Source organism: Eptatretus burgeri, chromosome 13, assembly GCF_056783735.1.
Source record: "Eptatretus burgeri isolate ZD-2024b chromosome 13, Ebu_testis_v1, whole genome shotgun sequence".
Lineage (NCBI taxonomy): Eukaryota > Metazoa > Chordata > Myxini > Myxiniformes > Myxinidae > Eptatretus > Eptatretus burgeri.
In genome coordinates, this window is record NC_140973.1 from 58,188,585 (window position 1) to 58,206,840 (window position 18,256).

The window sequence follows — 18,256 nt, forward strand, 5'->3', positions numbered from 1 at the left end:
AATTCACCCACTATCCCTAAATGTTGAAGGTCAAGGTCATATGACGGTCCCAAAAAAAAAAAGACCATCATTGGATCGCGGGCCAAGGGTAAGTCACGGGCGATTGCCAAAGGTAAGCTAGGGGAGGCTTACCCTTGGCAATCACTTTGCGATCACATTGTTGGACGGTGAGTATAGCTTTTATTTTCTGAACAAAGTACTGTACTTCCAAGCTGGAAACCGTCACCCTCAAATAACAATGAACAGCTAAAATCACAATGAAGCGAAACAGGGAAACAATCAGGAAATAGATAAGAATTGGCTGGCAGAGAAACCAGACAGGAGAGGAGAAAAAGAGAAAAGCTGTAGGAATCTACAGCCGTGAAAATTCAGCAAGCTTGGTGAAGAAATTCTGCAAAACCCTAGGACAGAGACAAAAGGGTATGCTTGAGAAAATGGTGATAAATCCACAGCTCCTGATTGCCCAACCTCACCACTGATGTGACATGATGGAGTGGAGTCATGAGGGCATCACTGAAATATGGCACAAACGGACAAAGAAAAAACCGACCCTTTCACGCCTTTCAGCGAGCCAGATGTTATCGCACCTTGGACGTGTCTTATTTATTTATTTTATTATTTCCTGTTGTCATACGATGTATTTACTTTGACATCCAAATGTTGCTACCTGTGCATTTTCTTACAATTTCCTTGACTTATGTTTGAGTTCCAAGGTCTATCCTTTTACAATAACATCTTGTTTCTCTTTCCTATGGAATCTGTTTGATTTGGTCCAGTTTTACTTTTTCCTGCATTTGATGCTTAAAACTCAACTTCATCCTTTCTATAGTTGTGACTTCTGACCCTTATTAAGTCACCCTGACCATTTTTTTTTTAATCCCAACAATATCTAATCCTTACCTTCAATGAGGAGCTTGTAAATGTACATGCAGAACTAGAACGGCACTCTGTAGAAAGCATACCTCCACCTGGCTGAACAGTTTACGTTTTGTATCCCACTGATAGGGATCTATACCTCAACCAAAATCTAATCTGTAACCTAACCAACTCGTACACCGAACTTGCACACAACTTTTTGAAATATCATGCTACATATTGTTTTTGGCCTCATCTCTCAATGGTAAAGAATCACTTAAAAAATTCTCAGATCCAGATCCGAATCTTCACCAAAATCGAATCGATTCTTCTTTGTCACACACCCAACCTGTCCACCAAGTGTCACCCGAAACCACCTGCCACGTTTTGAGATATCCTACTCACAGACAAACAGACAAACAAACAGACAGACACGGGTGAAAACATAACCTTCGTCCACCTCCGGTGGCAGAGGTAATAAGTACATTTGGAGATATCGATAAACTTTTACATAAATTACAATATTTGAGTACAAATAAAAGGCAACGACAAAATACAAATGAACACAGTTTAGAACCTGGTGTCCCAACATCACAAGTAAAGTGCTCAGATGGGAACACCAAACAGACAAACCCAAACCTTGAACTCGGTCTCATGACTTCCTGCATGACCATGTCCATGTTAGCTGTCCATGTTGCCCGCTGCCGATTTGTACAACACAATTTAAAATAGAATAAGCCATCTCTGATTTGGAAAAAATATTTGTTTTATGCTGCATCTTTTAACTTTGTGCGAACTTAGAATTTTCATCAGTGAGCTGTATAACTCTCATTGGGCCGATTGATTTCAAAAGGGTTGATGCACCAGTTTGTAGCTCACCAGGTGGTGAAAACATTCTCCACAAGGGAAATTCGGGATTAACTGGATAAGAACATACAATCACTGGATTACAAGCGCAGCAGGAACCTTGCAGAATGCACAACTATAAAGGGACATTTTTTTTCGGAGATGCAAGGGACATGCTGTAGGTTTACTCAGACTGCTGCCATCTTGCTGTGGACAATATTTTGTTTCTGTTTGTTTTTAATGCGTCATTACACTATTAAAATTGCATTTGCATTTGTTCCTAATTTTTCTCAGATAGCATTTTATTTTGGATTTTGTTTCAATCTTGAAAGATTGTCGAGATCCAGAAATATTTAATTGATATTCAGCAATCCAGGGACATTGAATTGCTATAAGTGATCTGAGGACATTGAATTGATATCGGCGATCTAAAGATATTTGATAGATATCGGTGATCGAAGCACATTGAAATATCACTGACCATCCAAGGATATTGATTAGATATTGGCGATCAAGGGATATTGAAGTGATATTGGCGATCATGGGATATTGAATAGATATTGGCGATCAAGAGATATTGAAGTGATATTCGCAATCCAGGGATATTGAAGTGATATTGGCGATCCGGGGATATTGAATAGATATCGGTGATCTAAGGACATTGAAATATCACTGACCATCCAAGGATATTGAAAAGATATTGGTGAACATGGGATATTGAATCGATATTGGCGATCTAAGGATATTGAATTGATATTGATAATCCAGGGATATTGAATCGATATTGGCGATCTAAGGATATTGAATAGATATCATTGAACATGGGATATTGAATAGATATTGGTGATCAAGGGATATTGAATAGATATCATTGAACATGGGATATTGAATAGATATTGGTGATCAAGGAATATTGAAGTGATATTGGCGATCCATGGGGTATTGAATAGATATCAGTGAACATGGGATATTGAATTGATTTTGGTGATCAAAGGATATTAAATTGATATTGGCAATCAAGGGATATTGAAGTGATATTGGTGATCCAGGGATATTGAATCTATCAGTGAACATGGGATATTGAATCGATATTGGTGATCATGGGATATTGAAGTTGTATTGGTGATCCAGGGATATTGAATAGATATTGGTGAACATGGGATAATGAATTGATATTGGTGATCCAGGTACATTGAAGTGATACTGGCAATCTAAGGATATTGAAGTGATATCAGCGATCAAGGGATATTGAAGTAGTATTGGCGATCAAGGGATATTGAAGTGATATCAGTGATCAAGGGACATTGAAGTGATTGCACTTTTTCATAATGGCTGAATAATGTGCTCGGGATTCTCAACATGGAAGTCAAAAATGACTCATCGAGCTCCATTATTGCATTGGCTGCATTTTGCATCAAGGAGTACACAGTCACTTTTTTCTCAAGTCGACATATTGTATGCATTCTGTCGATGAATACGATTGATTATAGTGACAATGGTGAGTGAAAAGCTTCTTGCTGTGTTTCCATTGACTGTCATTAATTGCAATTGCCTTTAATGCCCATATATGCGATATGTGTGTTGAAAAGTTCTGTGCAAATGTTCAAACTGAAAAGCAGTCTTTAATTTTCTGGAACTGATCTGTTTCTACCAAGAAGTTTTGTGTCTACTTCGTCTAGCCCAGAGTATACGCAATATTGACAGAAAACAGATTACAGGCACAGTCATGTTTGGCATTGCTTGTAAAGAAGCCCCTTTCAATTCCGACAGTAATCCTCATCTCCAATGCCCCTCATCATTGTCTGAATTTAGTTCGAGAATGAAGATGAATGGCCATCTGAGCTAGCCGGTCAGTCACGGTCTCCAAAGTGATGGCTGCTCGGGAAACTCTAAATCTCCCTGGCTGCCTTGCTGAAAAGTCTCTGATTCAGTGCCCGGGCGAGTTGCCTGGCCTTGAAACATCTATAAATCACAAAACTGGTAAAGCTGCTCTGAAGAGGGCACAGAAGAGGGATAGTTCATGAGGATCAGGCATACAAGTGGCAAAATATGGACATCTTCCTAGTGCTGCTGATGAGGCCAGAGGATGTGAGCATGGTGCATAGTTGTTTAGTGACAGAGCTCTGTCTTTGCACAGATTTTTATTCCATAATTATCATAATCAGCATAAGCTAATGATGTAGATGTAAATGGTTCAAATGATCTGCGATTTAAGGGTTACCATTGATTGGTTGTTAAGTAATAGCTGCAATGCCCAAAATCCAGCCTGCTTAATTAAACTTCTGATTTGGCTTTGTCTGTTGTGCTTTTGTCCTGGGCAGGCAGGTCGAGATTGAATTCTTATTTTAGGCCTCTTCATTCATAGTTTTCAGCAAACTCTTGGATATTAAACAAGTTTCAGGCAAATATGATGATAAACACTGTGCATATAACTCCACAATAACACGGAGGGAAAGGGGGTGGGGGGATTGTTTTTCTTTTTATCTCTGCTACCGAAGATGGATGAAGGTTATGTTTTCACCCCTGTTTGTCTGTTTGTCTTTGTCCAGGATATCTCAAAAAAGTTGTCGACGGATCTGGATGAAATTGTGGACAGCTTCAGTGTGTGACAAGGATGAACTGATTAGATTTTGGTGAAGATCCGGATCTGGACCCAGATGCTAGAATTTTAAAAGGGATTCTTCACATTTGAGAGATAGAGGGCCAAAAACGATGTATCGCACGATATCTCAAAAGGCTATGGATGGATTCGGATGAAACTTGGTGGACTTGGGTGTGTGACAATGAAGAATTGGTTCGCTATTTGTGAAGATCCAGATCTGAATATGAGGGGTTTTATTTTTTAATTTTTTTTTTAAGTCATTCTTCATAATTGAGAGAGGGGCCAAAAACGATATACAGCACAAAATCTCAAAAAGATTTGGAAGGGGTTATGACAAAACTTGGTGGATGAGTTGGGGAGGTGATAAGAACAAGCTGATTAGGTTTTGATTAAGGTTGGATGCCGATTCGGCCCATCAGTGGGATACAAAATGTAAACTGTTCAGCTTGGCAAGGTATGCACTCTACCCAGTCCGAGAAAGAATATGGCCTGTTGGCCTGTTTTAGGTTTTCTAGTTCTAATGGCATCAGGAAGCTCACCCACTGTTGTGAAGACACTTGCTCAAAACTACATATACAGTGATCATAGAAAGTCTACACTCCCTTTCAAAATTTTCACCTTTTGTTGCTTTATAGCCTGGAAATATATTTCATTAAATCAGACTTTCTTCACCTTTATTTACACATCATAGCCCACAACTTCCAAGTGAAAAACAAATTCTACAAATTTCAGAAAGTTTATTAAAAACTACCAAACTAGAATATCTTGGTTGGATAAGTGTCCATCCCGCTGAATTAATACTTGGTGGAAACACCTTTGACAGCAATTACAGCATTGAGTTTGTTGGGATAGGTCTCCACCAACTCCACGCACCTGATTGGGTAATATTTACCCATTCTTCTGTACAAAATTGTTCAAGCTTAGTCAAGTTGTGTGGGGAGCATTGATGAACAGCAATCTTAAAGTCATGCCACAGATTTTCGATTGGATTCAGGTTGGGGCTCTGACTGGGCCACTCAAGGACATTGATCTTTTTGTTCCTTAGCCACTCGAGTGTAGCTTTGGCCATGTGCTTCGGGTCGTTGTCATGCTGAAAGGTGGACTTCCGTCCCGATTTCAACTTTCCTGCAGAGGGCAGAAGGTTTCCCTCGAGAATGTTTCTGTATTATGCTCCATCCATTTTCCCTTCTAATCTGACAAGTGCTCCAGTCCCTGCTGATGAGAAACATTACCATAACATGATGCTGCCACCACCATACTTCACAGAAGGGATAGTGTTCTTTGGGTGATGTGCTGTGTTGTGTTTGTGCCAAACATAACGTTTTACATTTAGACCAAAAAGTTCCATCTTGGTTTCGTCAGACCAAAAACTTTTTGCCACATGGCTTCAGAATCTCTGGAGTTTTTTGCATTCCTCAAATGGGACTCAACGTGGGCTTTTATGAGTAATGACTTCCTTCTTGCCACCCAATTGTGCAGTGTTGGAATATTGTTGTCACATGCACACAGTGACCAGTCCTTACCGTAAAGGTATGTAGCTCTTTCAAAGTTGCAATTGGCCTCTTGGTGCCTCCGATCAGTCTCCTTTCTTGTTTGGAGGGACGGCCTGATCAGGGCATGCTCTTGGTTTTACCATACACTTTCCAATTTTAATGATTATCTTCACTGTGTTCCAAGAAATATTCAAGGCTTTTGAAATATTTAATATCCATCCCCTAATCTGTGCCTTTCCACAACTTTATCTCAGAGGTACTGTATTTTGAAAGTGTGCTGTGTCACATGATTGGGTTTTCGTATATCATGCCTCGCCCGCCAGGGGTGGGAAGAGTGTGCTTCTGGTCGCGCAATAAAGCGGAGTAGATGGTGGCCCGCGTGCTTCTTGCGTCCCACTGCACCTCGTACACTCTAGTTGGCTGACGAGGATGGTGGAATATGGACTTATGCCCGTTTTCGACGGGGACGACTTCGAATTGTTTTCGGAGCAATTGGAATGCTATTTCCACGCGAACGATGTGGTCGACGAGAGCAAGCAGAAGTCGATCTTGCTCGCTTTGCTTTCGCCGGAGCATTATCGGCTGCTGGGTGATTTAGTGGCACCGAACAGGCCCCGGGATGACGGGCTGGCGTTTCGGGACATTGTGGAGAAAATGAAAGCACACATGGCGCCGGAGAAGTCATTGCAGCTCGCTCGATTCCAGTTCGATCGCCTCTCGAAAGGGGCAGAGGAACGCGTCGCTGAGTTCGTGGCGCGGATTAAGCGTGCTTCCGTGGCCTGCAAGTTCACGGCGGGGGAGCGGCCAGCTCAGCTCAGAGATCGTTTTATTGCTGGTTTACAAGATGCGAAAATGGTTTCAGCGGTTTTACGGCTGAAGGATGAAGCCATTACATTCGACTCAGCGGTCAGCACAGCTACAGCGGTCGAGCAGACTCGCGGGGATGTTCGAGCCATCACCGGCCACGCGGGGTCGCGAGCACCCCGGGACGTGCGCACGAACTTTGATGCGGGTCGGACGTCGCCACGCGGCCGCACGTGCGGCGGGGTGACCCCGCGGACATGCTTGGGATGTGGAGGTCGACACCTGCGCCGTGCATGCCCGTGTAAAGGCAATGTGTGTTTGAATTGTCACAAGGTGGGTCATTTGGCGCGTGTGTGCCGTGGGGCGACGGCCACCGTTAAGGTCATGGACGGCGATGTGCGACGCGACTCGGGGCGGAACCAGCGGCCGTTGTTGGGCCTGTTTTCAATTGGCCCGGCGACGGCGCGCCCGATGACGGTGGAAGTCGAAGTGAACGAAACGCCGATCACGTTCCAGGTCGATACGGGAGCAGCGGTGTCGCTCATCGGCGAACAGACCGCGCGTAGACTCAACGGCTTGAAGCTTATCAGGTCAAACCTCACGCTGTTCACATACACCCGCGAGAAGATAACGCCAGTCGGGATGGCAGACGTGTCTGTGCGGTACCAAGGCCAGGTCGCCACGCTTCGGGTGTACGTCGTACGGGGGAGGGGGCCGTCTCTCCTCGGCCGAGATTGGATGACCCGCATCAGGCTAGACTGGGCCGCAATTCACCTTGTGCAACCCGTGCTGAGCCAGTGGGAGGATCAGTTGGAGGAGATTCTTCAAAGACATCAAGGGTTGTTTAGCGACGACCTTGGAAAACTCAAGGGCATGGAGGCGAAACTCTTCTTGAAGGAGGGGGTGGTTCCTCGGTTTTGTAAACCGCGTCCGGTGCCGTATGCCCTGCGGGACAAGGTCAAGGGTGAACTGGATAGGCTGGAGGCCTGTGGAGTGATCGAACGGGTGTCGTGCTCGGATTGGGCCACCCCGGTTGTCACGGTGCTGAAACGGAATGGAGACGTCCGATTGTGCGGGGACTTCAAATCCACGGTTAACCCGGGGCTCAGCGTGGAGCAATATCCACTGCCGTCAATCGATGAGATATATGCGCGATTGGCGGGGAGTCAATACTTCACGAAGCTAGACCTGCGTGATGCATATTTTCACCTGCCGATGGATCCCGGGAGTAGCGAGCTTTTAACAATCAACACGTGTCAAGGACTCTATCGATATACCCGACTCTGTTTTGGGATTGCTTCGGCCCCAGCTTTGTGGCAGAAAGCTATGGATCAGGTTTGCATTGGCCTGCCCGCTCAGACCTACCTGGACGATGTGCTCATTGCGGGGAAAACGGCGGACGAGCATCTTGCGAACATTGCCCGAGTGCTGACAAAGCTAGAAGCGTGCGGCCTGTGCTTAAACAGGGACAAGTGCGCGTTCTTCAAGCAGCGCTTGGAATACCTCGGGCACATCATCACGCCGGAGAGGCTGTTGAAAGGTCCTCGGAAGGTGGAGGCGATTCAACGTATGCCACCGCCTCGCGCCAAGACGCAGCTGCGCTCGTTCATTGGCATGGCCCAGTATTACCAAAGGTTCGTGCGCGGGCTCAGCTCACAACTTGCGCCGTTAACGCGGTTGCTCAAGTAGGACGAGCGCTGGGCTTGGGGGCCTGCACACCAGGCGTCGTTCGACCGCGTCAAGCGGCTGCTCACAGAGGATACGGTCCTCGTGCACTACGAGCCTGCACGTCCGCTCCTATTGGCATGCGACAGCTCTGCATATGGCATCGGGGCAGTGCTCTCCCACAGGATGGACGATGGTTCCGAGCGGCCTGCTTGTTTTGCATCCCGGACCCTGTCCACAGCGGAGCGCGGATATGCCCAGATTGAGCGTGAGGCTCTCAGCCTCGTCTGGGGTGTGCGGAGGTTTCATCAATATCTGCTGGGGCGGCATTTCACTTTACAGACGGATCACAAACCGCTTCAATTCATCCTGAGACCCGAATGCGGGGTGCCGGTGGTAGCAGCCGTGCGAATACAGCGGTGGTGTCTGTTTCTGGGTGCTTACGATTATGATATTCAGTTCCGAAGCACCGAGAAGCATGCTAACTGCGACGGGCTCTCACGCTTGCCGTGTGCAGAGGGTCCAGCTGCGTCTGAGTTGGGCGACCGGGTCGATGTGTTCGCGCTGGACCAGGTCCAAAGCGGGTCGGTCACGGCCAGGCAGGTCGCGGTGGAATCGGCTCGTGATCCGGTGCTTGCCCGTGTCGTCCAGGCGATTTCTACGGGGAATTGGAGCGATCTGCCTTCGACACCGGCATTTCAACCTTTCACGTCACGCGCAGCGGAGCTGTCGTTGGTCCAACGGTGCGTAATGTGGGGAATGAGGACCGTGATTCCACCGCGGTTCAGGCAGCGGTGTTTGGAAGAACTGCATGTCAGTCACCTTGGCATCGTGAAGACCAAGAGTCTTGCTCGTAGCCTGTTGTGGTGGCCGGGGTTGGACAAAGACATTGAGCAGTTGGTTAAGCGTTGCGCCACGTGTCAGACAGATGCTGATAACCCGCGTCGAGCTTCGGGTCTCTGGCCTGTGCCAGACCGAGCTTGGCAGAGGGTCCATGTAGATTTTGCGGGACCGGTTAATGGCAAGATGTTTTTGATTGTGATTGATGCATTCTCTAAATGGCCGGAGGTTGTAGTAATGCAGCGTACTTCAGCAAACATTACAGTAGAGAAGCTGCGGACGATCTTTGCTAATAAAGGGTTGCCGGAGATCCTGGTCTCTGATAATGGTCCACAGTTCATCGCGGGTGTATTTGATGAGTTTATGCGCCAGAATGGTATTCGACATCTAAGGTCCGCACCATATCATCCTGAGACGAATGGCCAAGCTGAGTCGTTTGTCAAGATGTTGAAGCGGGCTTTGCGCAGGGGGGGTGTTGCACCTGTGCAGACGGTGGTCGATGTCTTTTTGCTCCATTACAGGAACGCAGTCCATCCTGTCACGGGTGATTCGCCTGCCATTCGTCTCTATGGACGGGCTTTGCGGTCCAGGCAGGATTTGCTACGACCTGGAGGGTCGGGGAGTGGGGCGATGTCGCGTCCGACGCGGCTGCGCAGCTTCGAGGTGGGGCAGCGGGTAATGGTGCGCGATTATTTCCACGGTTCCAAATGGGTGCCGGCGGTGGTCTCTGTGGTGCTGGGGCCGGCGAATTGCATGGTGCGGACTGATGGTGGGGATGTGTGGAAGCGGCACGTGGACCAGATGCATGATCGCTGTTCAGCCTCACCCCCCCCCCACACCTCCCCGAGCCGAACGATGCGGGACCCCCACCGGTCGTGTCGCCGGCACCTGACGTTGTATCGCCGGGGCTGGCTGGGCCGGCGCCGAGGGGGGCTTCGCCTGATGCCGTCCTACCCGGGGACGTCGAGCAGGCTGGGCGGTCGGGGGTAGCTGGTGTTGCGGAAAGTGCGAGTCCGGCGAGGGTGTCACCTCGACCGAGCCGGGAGGCATCTGAGCCTGGGCTGTCTGGTGGCGCTGCCCGTCCGAGGCGGGTCAGGGTGCGGCCGCGGTACTTGGAGGATTATGAGTGTTGATGGGTTTCCGATGGTCATGTTGTGATTATCCGTTCATTATGTGACGGGTCATTTTACGAGGGGAGGAGTGTGCTGTGTCACGTGATTGGGTTTTCGTATATCATGCCTCACCCGCCAGGGGTGGGAAGAGTGTGCTTCTGGTCGCGCAATAAAGCGGAGTAGATGGTGGCCCGCGTGCTTCTTGTACCGCACCTGGTACACTCTAGAAAGCTCCTTGGTTCTCATGGTTGAGTCTTTGCTGTGAAATGCACCACTCAGTGGAGGAAACCTACAGGAACAGCTGATTTTATTCTGAAATAATCAGAATCACTACAATTTAACACAGGTTGAGGCCAATTAACTTGTGTGATTTTGAAGGTGATTGGTTACACCTGAGCGAATTTACAATTGTTATTTTAAAGAGGGTGGACACTCATCCAACCAAGATATTCTCGTGTATTTTTAATTAATATTCCGAAATTTGAATTATTTGTTTTTCACTTGGAAGTTGTGGGTTACGAGTAGATGATAAATGGGGCTTCTGGGACACCCATTCAAATGAATGGGGAAAAAGGGAAAAACTTTCTGACTCAAGCCCCAAAAGCTCAAAATAGGAGACTGATTTTCTCCCCACCTATCCCCTTCCCTCCCATACCAGCAAATGTAAAATTGAGAATAATTTCCTCCCCTCCCATACAAGCAAATGAAAAATTGAGACTCACTGATAAAAGCACTTCTTCCCTTTCATATTTTCATTCCACTCAAAGAGCGAACCAACGAATATTTGCCCATGTTCTACTTCAGAGAATAACTGAATTATCTTATAACATTCATTTCCATCAAGTGTATTCACAAATAATAACTTCGAACTTGGTTCTTGGTACACGTGTCTTTGTTGAGCAGAAATGAAATGATAAACTTCTCTAAATGCTCTTGTTTGACCACCTCCTGAGCCACAAATCATTTTGAGATTGTAGTAAATTGTTTTTCCATTGTTCCATTATGATAACCATAAGGGAGACTATTGATTCAATTCTCATTGATTCTTGTACTTTGATTTTAAATTATTATAGTAATAGTCATACATTAACGACTTTGACAAGTCAAGAATTGATGTTCCTATATAAATAGGTTTATCCATTTCAACACTCTCTTTTTTTCAAATGAGTAGCACAAAAGTTCTCTGAAAACACCTCCGTGAGTTCAAAACTTGGTCCATTAATTAACTTTGAAGCCTGTTTCCAAGATGCAGCAAGTCTTATGTTTTGTCGATTCCTAACATTTTCCATAGTCTTTCCAAATACAGCATTATTCATTAATTTATAAAAGTCCTTCTCAAAATCTGTTTTTGCTTCTGTTCTCCTTTTTGTATTAAAATCAATGTACTTCTTAAATCAATGACTGTTTAAATTTCAAAATCCAATGAATTTTCCTCACACTCAACCCAGCAGATAAATATTGTCTCAAGTTCCTTTGATGCAAAACATAACTTTCTTTGTCATTTATTGTAGCAAGTAGTTTTTCTGGAGATTTACCTTTAATATTAAATGACTGTTGGTAATCACTTCGCCATTCTTTTTTGGACTTTCTTTATCAGGGGCATGAGGGAGGTCTTTATGTTTGTGATGAGGTTCGTCTGGATATTTTAAATCGACCTCAAAATAATATCCAAGTTATTCTTCAATTCATCCAATTATTTTTGAGAGGAGACAACAATGTCTTTTAAAACTTTTTCATAATGTTTTTCTTTAACCCATTTAAGTTTTCCATAAGGTAAAGATTGAGACATAGCCCACCCATACAAATTGTTAGAATCATAATACATCAGGTAAGAGTTGTCCTCATTCTTATTATAATCAGGAAGATATTTGGTATTTGCTTTAGCATATCTCTTCGAACATACTTGAGATATTCCTCCTCTTTTAGCCTTCTCTATCATTAAAAGCAGAGCTATATCACTGATTAATTCCAAATTCTGTTTTATCACTTTTAACAAAGAATTTCAAGCCAAACCTGGGGCTGTGTAATCGTGAGCAGGGTCTAATCCATAAGAATTTCTATTATGACAGATTGTTCTAAAAATTTCAAACACATCAGCCAATAACAATACATCAGTCTTAAGATACAAATCATGATATTCTCCAAGATTCTTTGTATTAAACTTCTCCCAAACCTGTTTAGCTTGTGTATAATCTCTATCGGAAATATGAGTTTTATTTAACTGTTTCCAAGATGTAGCAACTTCTCAAGTGTTTCTTTAAACTTCTCAAATGAATCCATGTAGTCATATGGATATATTCCCTTTTGTGATAAGAGATCAATCTCTTCTTGATTTGAGAAATGTGATTTAAGATTTGGTAAGTTTTTAATATTTGATGCCAAGTTAGATAATGGACTTGCCATAAACTTGTATGTGTCAAGAAATTTGATATGGGTTATGGGGGATGTATGAATTGTTTTTGTGAATGAGATGTATTTTTGATCTGTGTTAGGAATGGCAGAAATATCTCCAGATGTCTTTGAAAGTTCATTTATAAATAGATGTGTGTCATAGTGAGCATTGTTGTTAAGCAAGACAGGAATAAAGTTTGGGGGCTTGTAATTAAGATTACAACAGGAATGAGCTGGACCTCCATATTTTCCAGTAAGATGACAATGATCCTGAACTTTGACCTCTCCCTCAATTTTCTCCTCACAAATATGACAGATACTGTTCTTTCTGAATTCCTTTTTCTCTCCCTTTGTTAATGACATTGGTTTATAGGTTTTAACCATTATTTCTCTTAGTCTTATACAGTCTTTTTCCAATCGTCTTACAAACTCCTCTGAGGCAACTTCTCCTCTATAAAGTTCCAACTTGTTGTATTCATCACCAACAGATGATTTGATATAATAACAGAAACCCACAAGGAGTATGTTTTTGATATTTATTTGTGTACGATTTATTTGGACTTGGAAAAACAGTATCTATCTTTTCAAGGATACTTTCAAAATCAGCATTTATCACAAACGGATGTTTTATAGATTTGTTAAAATCTTTGAATGATATGTTTGAACCTGCTTTTGGTAAATTAATTATGGTTGATTTATGATTGCTGCAATATTTCGAATGTTTATTTAATCGTTCTTTTGTATGAAAGGAGTTGAGACATCTCTTTCAAGGATATGTTTTACATTTTCTCTTGTATAGTTGTAATTTGGTTAATCTTGATAAATTTTTGATGACAGCAGAATATGATTTTTCCTTTGAAGTAAAGTAGAGAAGGTCAATGTGCGTTTCATCATTTTTATAGTTGTTTGAAAATTTTAATATCTGAACTTTGTATCCGTGAATCCATATGCATTAACAGATAGATTATTCATTTTCTCAAATTTAGGAATATCTCAATGACATTGAAATCTTTAAATCTTTAACATTTAATGTATTCTCGTATTTCTTATAATGTTCAACTCTTTCAGGTTTCTATTGTGGAGGATGTAAGTGAGCAAGAACAGACCATAGAAAACATTTATTATCTTCGTTTTGAATATTAACAACCGCTTTCTTAAGTTTTATCTCTTTGGTAAATCAATATAAGAAGAAGCTTGAAGAGTATCTGATTTTAAGATGTGTATATCTAAAAAGATTATTTTTGTAAGAGCAAATCCACTACCTACTACAGTGTTATCAACATCTTGTTCTTGTCTCCGGAATTCATCGTAAACATCACATCTTACAAAATCTTGAAATAATGAGATAAAGTGAGGGTTTGTCTTCATATAGGGAGTAGTTTCATCAACTTCTCTTACCATATTCAATTTTACTCCCATATAAAACTTAAAAGTTTTCATTTCACTTAATGTGTTTTTAATTATTGTTTCAATACTTTGTTTAAGCATATCAACAGCTTCAATGATTGAAGATGGTCCAGGGTCTTGAAAGTGAAACGATCTTGTTTCTATGTCCTTTAAATGCCCCATTAGTGTTTTCAATGGAGAATTTAGTGGCACCTTCCCTTTCTTCATTGTTCTTGTGCTTGCATGATTGAAGGTGTTTATTATTATTATTTTTAAAGAATATCATTATCGCATCTATCACAATGTTTTGTTTCTTGATCAAGTGGAGCTATTAGTCTGAAAAGATTGAATGTGTGTTTGTTGGTTTGAAGGTGTTTTTTATAACATTTATATTCACTAGTACATGCCCGAACATGCAAAAAAAAAAGAAGAATTGCGACTTCAATTGTGATGTCATAGCACCGTGTCCTGTCATTGGTTTGGTAAATAAATGGCCATAACTTGGGAACTACTTGTCTGATTAATATCAAACCTTGAAAAGGCACATACTCAGGTCCCCAGCAATATACCTGGCAAGTTTCAATTAGATTGGACCAGTGGTTGTCGAGAAACAGCGGTCACATACAGACAGACACACAGAGATTGCTTGAATTATAGATAGATGATTACAAACATCGCAGTACGTTGTATTCACCATATTTATATCACAAAACTTTGCTGAAAATAAAATTTTCTTGATGAAAACTCCGTTTAATTTATAGGTGAATCTGTGCTTAAAACCATTTTGTCCTCCAACTTTTTTCACTTAATAAATACAATGTATCGAGACACAAAAGACTAGTTTCAATGAACATCTTCATTTGTAAAAGATACTGAGAAATATGTCAAGGATGTAAAATTGAATAAAGATAAATATAACAACTATTGGATAAAAACAATTATGGTGAATAATATGAGTTCTTCAATTTCTTTCAGTGGAAGGGCTTTTAGTATATCTGGAAGAACATCAATTAAAGTAGCTCTAACAAAAGTTTCTCCTCTCCTTCTGGCAGTATATTCAAAAGTAGAAAAAGCAATGAAACACAAAAATGTATCAAAAAAGAAAAACCTCATGGATGAAGCTTTTAAAGAAAAGAGAAGACCATCTTTAACATGCAAGGAGAAATTTGTATTTTTTTCAACAACCCTAAAGATGTAAATCCTGATTAAATAGAGGATGTTAATATATCAGGTGAAATGACATTTCGTTTAATAGAAGTTACGAACCATTTGAAAATTACCTTCAACATAAAAAATGTAGTTGTTGAATCTGTTAATGAAAAAAAAAGTATAGAGATGGTATTGTTTTTTTTCTACTAATTAAATACTAGTCATTATTCAACTGAAGATTTTGAAGATTATGAGAGTGATGATATTATCTCTGTTGGAACAGAAGATGGTTATGATACCGAGAGTTTGTGTTTAAATGATAGTTATGAAAGTAGTTTTATAGATGATTGTGAAACCACAAATGAAAGTACCGAATATGAATTTTATTTGAAGTAAAGTTTTACTTTATAAATATGAATAGTTTACTAGATTTTGAGCCTCTTGAATTTCCTGATTCTCCACATGACAAATTTGAGAATTGTCCTGCGTGTGAAAGACGGGGATTAAACACAGAGTCAGCCTATAAACAATGCATATTCTGTGATTATCTTCGAATTAATGAATATCAAATATAAAGGGGAATATAATTATTTGAGATTTACACCAAAAATGAATTACTTTCAAGATTGATTTGAGAAATGAATGTAAAGTGTGAGGGTGATAATACACGTTTTCTTACAAGAGAAGAGACTCAACAAATGACGACCATGTTTCGTGGATTGATGATTTATATTATTAACGATTGTCATTTTCAGGGAAATATCAACACAATATATTGTATAAGTAAAATAATGGATTATCTTGAAATTAAACCTGAACTTCAGATAAGAGAGATAAGGTAAGATAAGAGATGCTACAGTCAATTGAAGACAATGACTTCCGACTTCCCGGTTTCCGAATTATGACGTCATCACCTGATTGCGTAACGTTAATTTTTCAAGTTCAGCCGATTGACATGGGACCAAAGGAAATTGCTTGAGAATGAGAATTAAGTCGCAAATGATGACATGAAACCAGCCTCACATTGTTGAGGAATTATGGTTTTTTATCTGATGCGGAAATAAATCTTAACATTTTTGAACTCAAGTCTTCTGCATATAAAACATGGCGGGGAAAATATAATATAGTGGTGATGAAAAAAAATAATAATGGTGGCAGCCTCTACAATTTTACAATTAACTGTGACATATACTCCTTCAGACCCGCCGTCATCCACGGGATTCCTGTGCGGAGCACGGGTATCCCTGCTAGTGTATGATATTCTATGTGGTGAAAGTGGTTCAAGGATAGTAAGGGATGAGGAAGGAGTTGAAGAAACTGAGACAAGAGAGGAGGAGGAGAGGGAGAGGGAGGAAAGAGAGAGAATAAATAACTATAAAAATATGGAAACCAGTGAGATTATAAAACGATCAAAGGTATTACAGAAAGTAAATAAATCTCAACGCACCAAGAAGGAAAACAAAGAATTGGCAAGTCTATTAGAAATATATGCGTTAAGGCTATTAACATCGATTTCAGGGAGAAGATTTAAATGAGAAAGTGGAGATGAAGAAGAGAAAGAAGGAAAAGATTATATTATTGATGATGTTGGTGTAATTGACTGATTATAGTTTTACATTTTTTTTCTTAAATAAATGGAGGAGAGAGTGAAGACATTTCTAAGGATTCTTTATATTTTAAAAATTAAGATTCAAATGTGCATGTTGGAAACTAAAAATGTTTTCGCACTCCGTAGGAATTTTTCACATAAATAAATGAGTTATTGTCTAAAATGTAAAAAGAAAACAGAGTAAAAATATCTCGTATGTTAAAAGTAAAAATAATAGGGTTATAAAAAAAGGTACATGTTCGGTGTGTGGCTCAAAAAAGAGTGAATTCATCACCAAACACAAATGAGGGAGAGATATACAAAAGTTTTTATCAGGAAGTAAATTTACAACAACCGGAATACCAGGGGAATTACATCTTCCAGGGTATTCTTTTTGTGGTCCAGGAACAAACTTGAATAAAAGATTAGATGAGGCTGACAATCCTAAACCGTGGAGCAAACCTATCAATAGGGTTGATGAAGTGTGCATGAGGCACGATATTGATTATCTGATTATCCCTGCTTTTTGCATCTTGTGACCTTTCTCGTTTTTATTTGCCGATTGTGAAATAAAGTTTTACACAGCTGAAAATGGGTGAATAATCAACTGGAAGTCAAGCACCATCAACTCCACCATCAGAACGATCTAGCACACCTACATCTGCTGCAAAGGTGACATGTAAAACAACTGAAATCTTTGGTCTTGGAAGTGAAATTACAGCTTCAGATGCAGAAATCACAGGTTCACGTCTATCAACATGTCGCCAAGTACTACGTTGTTTGATGCATCACCTTCAGAAGGGAGTCTCAGAATCCTGAACTCGAACAGAAGCTGCAAAAAATGTTCTTGCCAAAGTTCTTCCATCTTATGGAAAAGCAAACATTCCAGTGATTTCTGAGATCAAGGCTTGTCAGAAGATAATAAAACTGTTTGATAAAAATGCAAAAATCAGGGCCATACCAATTGCACGCAGAACAGCACCGGCTACTCTTGCTAAGCTCAAACAAATGGACACTGAACTTTATAAGACATTTCAATTATGGCCACCAAATGCTGAGAAGTTGATAAAAAAAAATCAAGAAGATCTTCAATTTCTTCAATCAATGAAGACAGATCGTACCACATCATTCGGATCTAGTGACAAGGTACTTGTCCTGCGCAAGCGGAAATCTACAAATGACAATTAGCATAAGACTCTGTGTGTTGTGAAATTTGGCACCTTTGATATGAACTGAACTACTGCAATATGACGTTCCAAGATTCAAACTGTGGATTTTCAATTCGTTCATTATTGAAGCACTTTAATACATGTTACTGGTTCTCTCAAAATTTAAAAAATAAAGTCATTTTTTGACTAGCACTGCCTTTTGTTCGGTTTCTATGACTCAAATATAGAAATGGTAGTCAATTTATAATATAAGCTCCAATGTATTTAATAAAACATAAGGCAGCTATTTTTTAATTATGTCAATATCTATCAAATAGCTGCCTCATGCTTAATTTTGTAGACATGAACAGTGAAAT

The 18,256-nt window shown here is 41.2% G+C and overlaps 1 pseudogene; it reads left to right on the forward strand.

Moving 5' to 3' along the window:
• Positions 1-5,751: 5,751 nt before the first annotated feature.
• LOC147014564 (uncharacterized) lies at positions 5,752-17,927 on the forward strand (annotated as a pseudogene).
• Positions 17,928-18,256: the final 329 nt, after the last annotated feature.